Genomic DNA, 13,610 nt, shown 5'->3' on the forward strand with positions numbered 1-13,610 from the left:
CGGCGCTGTCGGTCTCCAGTTGTGGCATGAGCCAATTTTCCAGCATGTCCAGATACACGTGTCCTGCAACGTTTTTTTCGCAGGAGAAAAAGGGGCCGTAAACTTTAAACCGTGAGATTCCACAAAACACGTTAACTTTTGGTGAATTGCGAATTTGCTGCATGAATGCGTGAGGATTCTCTACCGCCCAAATTCGCACATTGTGTCTGTTCGCTTCACCATTAAGAAAAAATGTTGCTTCATCACCGAAAACAAGTTTCGCACTGAACGCATCCTCTTCCATGAGCTGTTGCAACCGCGCCGAAAATTCAAAGCGTTTGACTTTGTCATCGGGTGTCAGAGCTTGTAGCAATTGTAAACGGTAAGGCTTCTGCTTTAGCCTTTTCCGTAAGATTTTCCAAACCGTCGGCTGTGGTACGTTTAGCTCCCTGCTTGCTTTATTCGTCGACTTCCGCGGGCTACGCGTGAAACTTGCCCGCACGCGTTCAACCGTTTCTTCGCTCACTGCAGGCCGACCCGTTGATTTCCCCTTACAGAGGCATCCAGAAGCTTTAAACTGCGCATACCATCGCCGAATGGAGTCAGAAGTTGGTGGATCTTTGTTGAACTTCGTCCTGAAGTGTCGTTGCACTGTTATGACTGACTGATGTGAGTGCATTTCAAACACGACATACGCTTTCTCGGCTCCTGTCGCCATTTTGTCTCATTGCGCTCTCGAGCGCTCTGGCGGCAGATACCTGAAGTGCGGCTTCAGCCGTATCTGTAGTGTGTCGTGACCATATGTCAATGAATGGAGCTACAGTGAATTTATGAAATCGCTTCAATCATTTGTAATAGCCCTGTATTTACTACGCGACGGTGCGGTTTGTGGAGGAAACGCGGCCTCGCCGTGAGCCCTGGAATCAGCAGATTTTGCCTCCTGGGGCCGATGGGGGCGGCGGCGGCGAGTAGCCAGAGGCACCGGAGGCGGAGGCGGCGGCTGCGCGGGAGCTGTCGGCAGATGAAGACAAATGGAGATTTAAGAGTCGCGGCCAATCTGGGCGCCGGCCGGTGAAAGGCGGGTCCAGATTACTCTCCGGGTGGGAGGAATGGCCGCCGCTCCTTCAGTGCTACCAACTGGGCTGCCTGCCCTAGGCTGGGGGCGTGAGGCGGACCATACGACACCAAGACTACAGTAGTCTCGTCCTGGGATGCACTCGGTGTGGGTCTGGATCTCAGAACGGAGTCGACCGTCACCTAGGACGTAGGCGACAGTGCCCGAGCTGGGGAGAGAAGGAGCAACTAAAGTCACTTGGAACACTACCACTTTCGCAGCTGTGGGTGTGTACACCTATCCTGCTATGCCGTTCCCCAGGTTGTGTGGACGAGTATTCGTGCGCCGCCTGGGTTTCCCTACAGCGCCATCGAGTGAGGTGGCGCAGTGGTTAGCACACTGGCTTCGCATTTGGGAGGACGACGGTTCAAACCCGCTTCCTTCTACGCGATGTGGTAATCGCTCCTTTAACTCCTACCTCCCGGCCATAGACGCGCAAAATTTTAAAAAATTCCCCAAACCTCTTCTTCAGTAGCTCTACAGCCCTTGGTGAGCCTTGGCTTTTTCAACAATCTCCCTCCACACTTCTCGGTTATTTGCTGCTCTTTTTCCACCCCCGGACTCCCATACTGGTGATATCCATTATCACCTCGTCGATCCATCTTCTTCTAGGTCTCCCTTTTCGCCGAACTGAATGGCTCATACCTTTCATCATTTTCTTTTGAATTCTATCCTCCGTCATTCTCTCCGAGTGTCCTAGCCATCGTATTCGCTGTGATTTCGCAAATTTTACTATGTCCCTGCCTTGTATTAACTCTTGTAATTCGGCATTGTAGCGTATTCTCCAGCCTTCTTCCTCCCTTATTGGCCCACAGATTTTGCGTAGTATTTTCCGCTCAATGCTTCTTAGAGCATTTTTATCGTGTTCTGTCAACGTCCATACCTCTGAGCCGTATGTGATAACTGGGCGGACTAGGGAATTCTATATTAGCAGTTTAGTTTTTCTTGTAACAAGGCTATTTTTGAGAAGCTGCATATTTGCAAAGTAAGCTCTGTTTCCTGCTTGTATTCTTTCCCTTATATCCTTTCCAATACTGTTATCATTTGTTATTAGGGCTCCCAAGTAGTTAAAAGAGGACACTCCATTGAAGCATTTCCCATTGATGTTTAGGTTTTTAGGGGTTCTCCTGGCCTCAGATTGTGACATTACCATATATTTTGTTTTGTTTTCATTTACTATGAGGCCAATTTTTAAGGCTTCTGTTTCCATTGCCCGGTATGTTTCTAGGAGTGTATTGGTATTTCTTCCTACTACAGCAATGTCATCAGCGTATGCACATATCTGGCTAGTTTTCATAAATATGGTGCCTCTTCTGTTGATTTTATTTACTGCACTATGCAGGGCTATGTTGAATAGGACAGTGGAGAGACTATCCCCTTGCTTCACACCTTTATTAAAGTCAAAGCTTTCACTTGTTCTGCTAAGGACCTTCACTTTTGCTCTTGTCTCAGTCATTGTCATTCTGATTAGTCTTATTAATTTAGCACATATACCAACTTCTTTCAGTACTCTGTATAGTTCTTGCCGATTTATGCTGTCAAAGGCTTGTTTGAAATCGATGAATAAGAAATGCAGATCTATATCATATTCATAGAACTTTCCCATCATTTGCCTTATCACAAATATTTGATCAGTTGTTCCTCTGCCTGATCGAAAGCCACACTGATATTCCCCTAGTATGCCTTCTGCACACTTCTGTAACCTTGCGTTTAATGTACTTCTGAAGATCTTATAAGCTGTACTTAGGAGTGTTACACCTCTATAGTTTTCACATGCTGTTCTGTTCCCTTTCTTATAAATGGGGACTATTATTCCAATTTTCCAATTACCTGGCATAGCTTCTGTTTCCCATATATCTGATATTAATGTGTGCAGTTCCTTTATTACAGCCTCACCACCAGTTTTTATTAATTCAGCAATTATGCTGTCTTCCCCAGGGGCTCGATTGTTTTTTGACTTGTGCACAGCCTGGGAGACCTCTGGTAGTGTTGGCTTTCTTGCCTCACTGGTTTCATTGTCTACTTCCAGCTCCACTCTTCCCTCCTGTGCAGATGTCTCTTCTCTTCTAGACTGGTGCTTAGTGTATCTTTGAAATACTCTGCCCCTCTTCCCACTATCTGTTCTTCCTCCCTTATCATTTTCCCATCTTTACTGGAACAGGCCGTTGTTTTTGGTTGGAATCTATTCTTCATTTTGCCTATGGCATGATAGAACTTTCTCATTTCACTCTGTTCCTTTACTTCTTCTAGTTCTTGAAATTTCCTCTTATTCCACTCTCTTTTCTTTCTCTTGCACAGTCTGTTAGCTCTTCTCCTTAATTCTCTATGCCTTACTTATTCGTCACACAGCAGCTGTTATACAGCAGCGTCCATATTAGGCTGCGGTCACGGTTGCTCCGATATCGGTGGATTCCGCAGACGACCGACATCGGCCGCAGACGGCCGATCCTTTCAAAGCAGTACGCCATTACGTTGCGGTCACAGTACAGCCGATGTTATCTTCCGAACGTACAGACTTCGGGCAGCAATCGGTGAGATTCAAATCAGTTCGTTTTCTTCGGTCAAATCGATCAACGTTCTTGCACACGAAATATGTAGCGTGGGAAACTGATAAATTTAATCCAGGGGGATGACAATATCATAATCTGGAAGTAGTTCGGAAACTGTGGACTGAAATCAAACTTTTATTCGAAACCTCAAATAGGCAAAATCCTTATTGGAAGTTTTAGGCATAGATTATAACGTCGAAAAATAAATTGTTCAAGTGGAAAGGGTGGCGTATCTTATATGCTTGTAGCTATTGTGCTGGATCTCTTTTGTGGTAGGTTGACATTAGTTGTCCACAAATTATTCTTACTGCTTACTGGAGTTTTATGCCAGTACGGTAGTGATTCTGTTAATATGAAGTGTTTTGCAAATGTGGTGTCTGGTACGTATTTCCACTTTTAAGTGCTTTGGGCTATCAGAGTATCTTACGCTACGCTTCATGCTTGTCTTTCACTCGTGTGCTAAACGACAGTCATCGAAGGTTAATTGACGTGCGTCTGCACAAGTTTAAATAAATACAGCGAAACAAGAGTGTTTCTAACTTGCTATTCAAGGTCATCACGAATTATCTCGAGTAACAGAACCGTTTCTCTCATCATCTCATATATTCGTAAAACTTGTCTGGTTATTCCGATAACTGAGGACAGAGTGTATGCTCCTTGCCATGCTCGTTACGAGACAGTAAAGCTCATTGACACGGATTGGACGTCTGTTTAATGGTAGAAGCCGCTATGCAGCTCTTGTATCCAAGCGCAGAGGCGGCGTAGTATCCACCCCACCCCGAGAGGTTAAAATCTAACCTACTTCACACACAGAGTACATGCTAACCTAACCTGACCTAACACAACCTCCTTGATCCTGCCAATAACCGACGAAGGAGATAAGGCGCATTATGAGCACGCTGTCAGTCGATATCCAGCAAAGGTTTTGTACTTATACGGATATGGTGTCTGTTCTTTCGTACACGTCCGAAAGAAGACACCTTTGATGACCTGCAGCCGTCTAGAACGAAATTAGAATTATATTAATACCTTCAGCTGCTGACGTGGCACACATTTTCACCTGTCCCTGTGGATATATATCAACGCCCGTTGCCAGCTGAAGGTATTAATATAATACTACATTCGTTCTAGAAGGCTGCAGGTCATCAATGGTGTCTTCTTTCGGACATGTCCGAAAGAACAGACACCATATCCATATAAGTATATTGTAAGATGGCAAGAACTATGCCCCTTACATGAAGTCATTAAAGATCACCTAATTCACGTTGAGCGAACAGTAGGGCTGAACAAAAATGACTGACATGAAAACTTTGTGGAAACGTGTCGATCTACTGGAGGCTAGTTTATCCCAGGGAGGTATACAGAGTTGACCGTGGCCCGCTGGGGAGCGGCGAAGGGAAGCGACAATAGGCAGCTTAGGGCGGCTCGGGCTCTGAGAAAGCGGTAACGGGGCGCGGCCTCCAGCCGCCTTAAGATGAGTGACAGTGAGTGGGTGGTTGACCCCATGCTGGTGTACCGGGAAGCAGGCGGAGAACTTGTACGCCTGTTGATAAATGTTCGTCGTCCCATTTTCAGTGAAACATGCGAGAAAGCCGCGCAAAGCTACGTTGGAGCAGTCAACAGAGGCCAAAATATGCGTGTTCGTGACTATAGCAACTTCACGATGAATTCACGGTCCGCAGAGTCTGAAGTAAATCAGGTGAAGAGCGACAGAATGAAATACGCCGGCCTCCGATGGGAGCGTTGGACCGAGGAATTTGAAGTACTCTCCTGGGAGTCAGAATTCCGGAAAAATTGGTGTTCTGTGCAGACACTAACCTTGATGGGTGGCGTGGGAGGAGCTAAATAGCAGAAGTTGAGAGGAAGGGAAATTTTGTGTGAATTTGTTCACTTCCCAGAGCAGGCATTGGTCGGCGCTGGGAAGCGACGCATAATTAACGCGACTTGCGCTGCAATTGGCGTAAGTGATTTTGCTGGAGGGGAAACCGAGGCGAAGAGTGGACTGGGAGAAGTCTCCCTAGAGGTCTCCCGTTCCCAGCTTGCCTAGAGTGCGGACGTGGCGTTCTTGACTCAGCTTGCCTGAGAAAGAGTGAGCATCTCTGCAGTTTAAGACTTAGCAAACGGAACGATTGAGCTTGGAGATAGGAAGTTTTGGTCCAGCTATGTACTGAGCAAGATAGCTAGGAGTGAATAGACGAGCGCAGCCTTGCAGCACCACGAGGCCAGCCGACGTCCACACAACGACGCCGCTCCGCCACGCTGTATTCGGTGATATTGCGCCCGCTCCGGCCACTGATTAAATTGTTGGATCACATCGGCAAACTTTCCACGAGGGGTTTCATGGGCCGTGTATTGTAGAATTCTTCTCGCACTTCGCATTACGCCTGGGTCAGTCGATAGGAATTACTTTTGATTTATCGCGCTTTACTCCACGCAAACGCAATTTATTATCACTGCCTGTTAGGAGAGCCAAGTAATGTGATGATTGAAGGTCGTGAGTTAAAATAAATCTGTGCTAATCGACTGCATCTGTTTTCAATCAAGTAGTTGAAATCCCAAGTCCCTTTCTTAATTAATTTTATGTTCAACATTTGCATCTGGTGTTCAATAGCTGAATATAACATCAATGTGCACCCCTTTTTAATTAAAAGGGATCAATTCTGAATCAATTAATGTCAGCACTGCCACCGCAGTTGAATCAGGAGTCACAGGGCCTTATTACTTTCTTTGCGTTATCCGACATTGCGGCAGTTTTGCACTCTCTGTTGATCTGTTAGTCAATTACCTGGGGTGAACACAGGCCAAAACCAGATGAGTGACGGGTGGGGTGTCACAATATAGTTCTGGCAACAGCGACCATGACCTCCTTCTTCTATACAGATGCACACATATTCCCCGAACTCTTACGGGATTTGGTAAGAGTGTCGTCCACGAGCAATGAGTGTGTTGGGGTGGGACACTACGAATGTAGTGTGTGGACATACAAGGTGAGAATGTGGGTCTCGCGGGAGGCGTGCGCGAAATAGTCCCTGCAGTCACGCTATCCTCTGTGCCCTCGGTGGATCAGATGGATAGAGCGTCTGCCAAGTAAGCAGGAGATCCCGGGTTCGAGTACCGGTCAGGGCACACATTTTCATATGTCCCCGTTGATATATAGGGTGTTACAAAAAGGTACGGCCAAACTTTCAGGAAGCATTCCTCACACACAAAGAAAGAAAATATGTTATGTGGACATGTGACTTTCCATGTTAGAGCTCATTTTATTACTTCTCTTCGAATCCCATTAATCATGGAATGGAAAGACACAGAAACAGAACGTACCAGCGTAACTTCAAACACTTTGTTACAGGAAATGTTTGTGGTGTCACCGCCAGACACCACACTTGCTAGGTGGTAGCCTTTAAATCGGCCGCAATCCATTAGTATACGTCGGACCCGCGTGTCGCCACTGTCAGTGATCGCAGACAGAGCGCCGCCACACGGCAGGTCTAGAGAGACGTCCTTGCACTCGCCCCAGTTGTACAGCCGACGTTCATAGGAATGGTTCACTGACAAATACGCTCTCATTTGCCGAGACGATAGTTACCATAGCCTTCAGCTACGTCATTTGCTACGACCTAGCAAGGTGCCGTATTCAATTGATATTTATATTGAAGCATGTACAGTCAAGAGCAATGTACACCAATTATGGATTAAAGTTAAGTATTACATCATCTACGTACTTTATTTGCAATTCTCAAGACATTGTCCTGTTCCAGACCTCACGCCAGTCTGCGTGTAATTAAACGCGTGCATTTCGGCCTCCTCTAGCAACACGGTGTTGGCTCTTCTGCCAACACTTCAATGTTCAAAATGATGCATCCACACTCCGTCGCATGGAATCCCTGATGCGCTGATGCAGCCCTGGAGAATGACGTATTGTATCACAGCCGTCCACAATACGAGCACGAAGAGTCTCTACATTTGGTACCGGGGTTGCGTAGACAAGAGCTTTCAAATGCCCCCATAAATGAAAGTCAAGACGGTTGAGGTCGGGAGAGCTTGGAGGCCATGGAATTGGTCCGCCTCTACCAATCCATCGCTCACCGAATCTGTTGTCGAGAAGCGTACGAACACTTCGACTGAAATGTGCAGGAGCTCCATCGTGCATGAACCACATATTGTGTCGTACTTGTAAAGGCACATGTTCTAGCAGCACAGGTAGAGTATCCCGTATGAAATCATGATAACGTGCTCCATTGAGCGTAGGTGGAAGAACATGGGGCCCAATCAAGACATCACAAACAATGCCTGCCCAAACGTTCACAGAAAATCCGTGTTGATGACGTGATTGCACAAGTGCGTGCGGATTCTCGTCAGCCCACACATGTCGATTGTGAAAATTTACAATTTGATCACGTTGGAATGAAGCCTCATCCGTAAAGAGAACATTTGCACTGAAATGAGGATTGACACATTGTTGGATGAACCGTTCGCAGAAGTGTACCCGTGGAGGCCAATCAGCTGCTGATAGTGCCTGCACACGCTGTACATGGTACGGAAACAACTGGTTCTCCCGTAGCACTCTCCATACAGTGACGTGGTCAACGTTACCTTGTACAGCAGCAACTTCTCTGACGCTGACATTAGGGTTATCGTCAACTGCACAAAGAATTGCCTCGTCCATTGCAGGTGTTCTCGTCGTTCTAGGTCTTCACCAGTCGCGAGTCATAGGCTGGAATGTTCCGTGCTCCATAAGACGCCGATCAATTGCTTCGAACGTCTTCCTGTCGGGACACCTTCGTTCTGGAAATCTGTTTCGATACAAACGTACCGCCACGGCTATTGCCCCGTGCTAATCCATACATCAAATGGGCATCTGCCAACTCCGGATCTGTAAACATTGCACTGACTGCAAAACCACGTTCGTGATGAACACTAACCTGTTGATGCTACGTACTGATGTGCTTGATGCTAGTACTGTAGAGCAATGAAATGATTCTTCAAATGACTCTGAGCACTATGGGACTTAACATCTATGGTCATCAGTCCCCTAGAACTTAGAACTACTTAAACCTAACTAACCTAAGGACATCACACAACACCCAGTCATCACGAGGCAGAGAAAATCCCTGACCCCGCCGGGAATCGAACCCGGGAACCCGGGCGAGGGAAGCGAGAACGCTACCGCACGACCACGAGATGCGGGCCGTAGAGCAATGAGTCGCATGTCAACACAAGCACCGAAGTCAACATTACCTTCCTTCAATTGGGCCAACTGGCGGTTAATCGAGGAAGTACAGTACATACTGACGAAATTAAAATGAGCTCTACATGGAAATTAAGCGTTTCCGGACACATGTCCACATCACATATTTTCTTTCTTTGTGTGTGAGGAATGTTTCCTGAAAGTTTGGCCGTACCTTTTTGTAACAGCCTGTATATCGAGGCCCGTTAGCAGCTGAAGCTATTAATATAATTCTAAATTCGTTCTAGACGGCTGCAGGTCATCAATGGTCTCTTCTTTCGGACATGTCCGAAAGAACAGACACCATATCCATATAAGTACATAGTTCTGGCAACACCGGCCACGACCTTCTTCTGTGCGGATGCACACACATTCCCCGAACTCTTACGGAACTTGGTAAGAGTGTCTTCCACAATCAATGAGTGTGTTGGGGTGGGACACTACGAATGTAGTGTGTGGACATACAAGGTGAGAATGTGGGTCTCGCGGGAGGCGTGCGCGAGATAGTCCCTGCAGCCGCGCTGTCATCTGTGCCCTCGGTGGCTCAGCCGGATAGAGCGTCTGCCATGTAAGCAGGAGATCCCGGGTTCGAGTCCCGGTCGGGGCACACATTTTCACCTGTCCCCGTTGATATATGTCGACGCCCATTAGCAGCTGAAGGTATTAATATAATTCTAAATCCAGCAATGTTGTCTGACGACCGCTGATGGTGCCTGAGGCAACAGCAGCGCAGGAATTATTCCCGTGGGCCGCCAGAGCACAGACGGCCAGCCGACGGAAAGTATTCGGCAGCGCGCCCTGCAGGCGGGTTGCCTGGCCGCTGGGAGGGACGAAGCGGGGAGCTCATTAGCACTGAGTGGTCGGCCCGCCTTGTGAGTACTGCGGGATTATACGCCGAGTCCGCCTCCGCCGCCACCACCGTCTAGCCGCCCCTGCAAACAGCCGGGGGCGGCCGCAGCTCCGCCGGGTTCCTCATAAAGTTGTCCCGCCACGGCTGCCGCAATATCTCGCGTCCTGGGGCTGTGTGTGCTCGTGTGTATGTAGTGTGTGTGTGTGTGTGTGTGTGTGTGTAGGAGGAGTTCCCCGGGGTCGTCAGACCGCCTGCACCGTGCCAGATCCAGTCTGGCAACTCCAAGGCGTCTCGCGTTCTCCACATGTTTCCAGAGCTTCACATGTAGCGCATAGAGGGTTATTCATAAGTACCTCCCCCACTCCCCCCCCTCCCCCCCCCCCCCCCCCCGCCGGGGACTTCAGAAGACGATTCCACGAAAACTACAAGACGTACAGAAAATAGACACATGTCAGTGCACAGTGCTTTCTTTATCATTAGAACAGTGTCTGAAATAAGAGACAGTTCAACACGAAAAGTAGTCTACTTCGCATATTTTCATACGCTTATCTCATATGGTATTATTTTTTGGGGTAATTCTTCTGATTCAAAAAGGGTATTTTTGGCTCAAAAACGGGCTGTTCGAGCGATATGTGGTGTAAGTTAGAGAACCTCTTGTCGACCCCTATTCAATAGTCTGGGAATTCTGACAGTGCCCTCACAGTATATATTTTCTTTAATGTCGTTTGTTGTTAGCAATATTAGCTTATTCCCAATAGTTAGCAGCTTTCACTCAGTTAATACTAGGCAGAAATCAAATCTGCGTGTGGAATGCACTCCCTTGACTCTCGTGCAGAAAGGAGTGCACTATTCTGCTGCATCCATTTTCAATAAGCTACCACAAGAACTCAAAAATCTTAGCAGTAGCCCAAACGCTTTTAAGTCTAAACTGAAGAGTTTCCTCATGGCTCACTCCTTCTATTCTGCCGAGGAGCTCCTGGAACAGCTGAAAAATTAAGCAAATTCCAGTGTTACATTGTTGATTTTCTTTATTGAAACTTACGAATTGTCGCCCGAATACGTTTCTTGTATTTCATTTTATCTGTTTCTACTGTCGTGTTATAATTTCATGTATTGACTCGTTCCATGACCATGGAGACTTCTCCTTAATTTGGTCCCACGGAACAATAAATAAATAAATATTCTCGTCAAGTTTTTACCTCACATTGCACGTGCTCAGCATGGGCACTGCTGGTGACGTGGCAAACGTCAGTACTGGAATGAATTGTCCAGTAAGACGCGACAGTAGGACACTTTGGAAATATGTTCATTATTCCAGAATGAGATTTTCACTCTGCAGCGGAGTCTGCGCAGACATGAAACTTCCTGGCAGATTAAAACTGTGTGCCGGGCCGAGACTCGAACTCGGGACCTTTGCCTTTCGCGGGCAAGTGCTCTACCATCTGAGCTACCCAAGCACGACTCACGACCCGTCCTCACAGCTTTACTTCTGCGAAAGGCAAAGGTCCCGACTTCGAGTCTCGGTCCGGCACACAGTTTTAATCTGCCAGGAAGTTTCATATCAGCGCACACTCCGCTGCAGAGTGAAAATCTCATTCTTGAAGAACTCTGTTTTTCGTGTTAATTTGTCCGCTTTTAAGAGCTACAACCTGATAAAGGCATATAATACAAGCAGCAGACCAGATACTCTTTCTGCATACTACACTGAAGAGCCAAAGAAACTGGTACACCTGCCTAATATCGTATGGGGCCGCTGCGAGCACGCTGGCGCAACACGACTTGCCATGGGCTCGACTAATGTCTTAAATAATGCTGGAGGGATCTGACACCGTGAATCCGGCAGTCCATAAATCTGTAAGAGTAAGACGGGGTGGAGATCTCTTCGGAAGAGCACGTTGCAAAGCATCTCAGATATACTCAATAATGTTCATGTCTGGGGACTATGGTGGCCAGCGGAAGTGTTTAAACTCAGAAGAGTGTTCCTGGAGCCACTCTGTAGGAATTCTCGATGTGTGGGGTGTCGCATTGTCCTGCTGGAATTGCCTAAGTCCGTGGGCATGCACAATGGACATGAAAGGATGCAGGTGATCAGACAGAATGCTTACATACGTGTCACATGTCAGAGTTGTATCTAGACGCATCAGGGGTCCCATATCACTTCAACCGCACACAGCACAGAGCCTCCACCAGTTCGAACAGTCGCCTGCTGACATACAGGGTCCATCGATTCATGAGGTCGTCTCCATGTCCGTACACGTCCATCCGCTCTGTACAATTTGCAACGAGACTCTACCCGCACTTGCCCGCGAAAGGCAAAGGTCCCGAGTTCGAGTCTCTGTCCGGCACACAGATTTCATCTCCCAGGAAGTTTCATGTTCATTATTATACCTGTCTGCAAGAGCGAACTAGTTCCAAGCGACTATTTGTCTACATATTCTGACACACATGCTGGCTGCATTACTTTGTGCAGGAAACAAAGAGACAGTCCATGCAGACGCATCATCCTCATTCACCACAAAAAAGAAATTCAAGACAACCCCCTTCGCCGGAAATGTCATGGTGACAGTATTCTAGGATTGTGATGCCAAGAGTATCAACCATCAATTCAGAGGCATACGTGAAGACTCTCAATAAACTCAAGAACCGTTTCCAGCCGAAATCTTGCTCCAACACGATAATGCACGCTCACACACAAGTCTGAGAACCCGGGAACACATCGCCAAATTGGGTTGGACATCATTGTCTCATCCACCCAACAGTCCAGACCTGACACCCTCGGACTTACATCTCTTTGGGCCGCTGAAAGATTCTCTACGGGGAACACACTCTGAAGATGACGAGTGTGTCAGTCAAGCAGTGAAAACGTAACTACGCCTACAGGAGGAGACCTTCTACCAGCAGGCAATACACGCTCTTGTCGCAACGGCCTTGCCGTAGTGGATACACCGGTTCCCGTCAGATCACCGAAGTTAAGCGCTGTCGGGCGTGGCCGGTACTTGGTTGGATGACCATCCGGGCCGTCATGCACTGTTGCCATTTTTCGGGGTGCACTCAGCGTCGTGTTGCCAATTGAGGAGTTACTGGGATGAGGTGTACCGTGAACCTGATGCCAATTTAAAATATAATTTATTTCATGACATTTTTGTAAATGCATTTGAAAACTGCTTCCCCAAGAAAATAGTTAAATATACTCGTAAGAAACCTTGTAACAAACCATGGCTTACTAAGGGTATAAAAATATCTTGCAACCGGAAAAGGGAAATGTATCTGACAGCAAGAAAGAGTAGTGACCCAGAAACTATCAAAAATTATAAAAACTACTGTGTTATATTAAGAAAAGTTATTAAAAAATCCAGGAGTATGTGTATCATGTCTGAAATCAGCAACGCTGATAATAAAACAATTTGGAATATTATTAAAAGAGAAACAGGTCAACCAAGAACAGAGGAAGACAGTATTACCATCAAATTGAATGAAAACTTTACGAACAAAAAGCCAGAAGTTGAAAATATTTTTAATAATCATTTTCTAAATGTTGTGGATATAGTAGGATCCAGGTGTTCATTAGAAGATGCTAGGCTGTTAATGGAAGAGGCCATACCTATGCAATTTGATACAATTGAAATCTCACCCACTTCTCCCTCTGAAATTAGGAAAATAATAAACTTGCTTAAAAGCAAAAACTCACATGGAATTGATGGCATTTCCAGCAAAATACTAAAAGCTTGTTCTCAACAGATAAGTAAGATTCTCAGCCACCTGTGTAATAGCTCTCTGGAACAGGGCATTTTCCCTGATAGACTGAAATATGCTATTGTTATACCTTTGCATAAAAAGGGGGATAGATCTGATGTCAACAATTACCGTCCAATCTCCCTTCTAACAGCTTTA

The 13,610-nt window shown here is 46.6% G+C and overlaps 1 non-coding gene across 1 annotated transcript; it reads left to right on the forward strand.

The window, feature by feature from the left end:
* The first annotated feature begins 9,401 nt into the window (after nucleotides 1-9,401).
* On the forward strand, nucleotides 9,402-9,476 carry Trnat-ugu. Its single transcript has one exon. It is a non-coding gene; the product is annotated as a tRNA-Thr (tRNA).
* Nucleotides 9,477-13,610: the final 4,134 nt, after the last annotated feature.

The sequence above is a fragment of the Schistocerca piceifrons genome, chromosome 3 (assembly GCF_021461385.2).
Source record: "Schistocerca piceifrons isolate TAMUIC-IGC-003096 chromosome 3, iqSchPice1.1, whole genome shotgun sequence".
Classification (NCBI taxonomy): Eukaryota; Metazoa; Arthropoda; class Insecta; order Orthoptera; family Acrididae; genus Schistocerca; species Schistocerca piceifrons.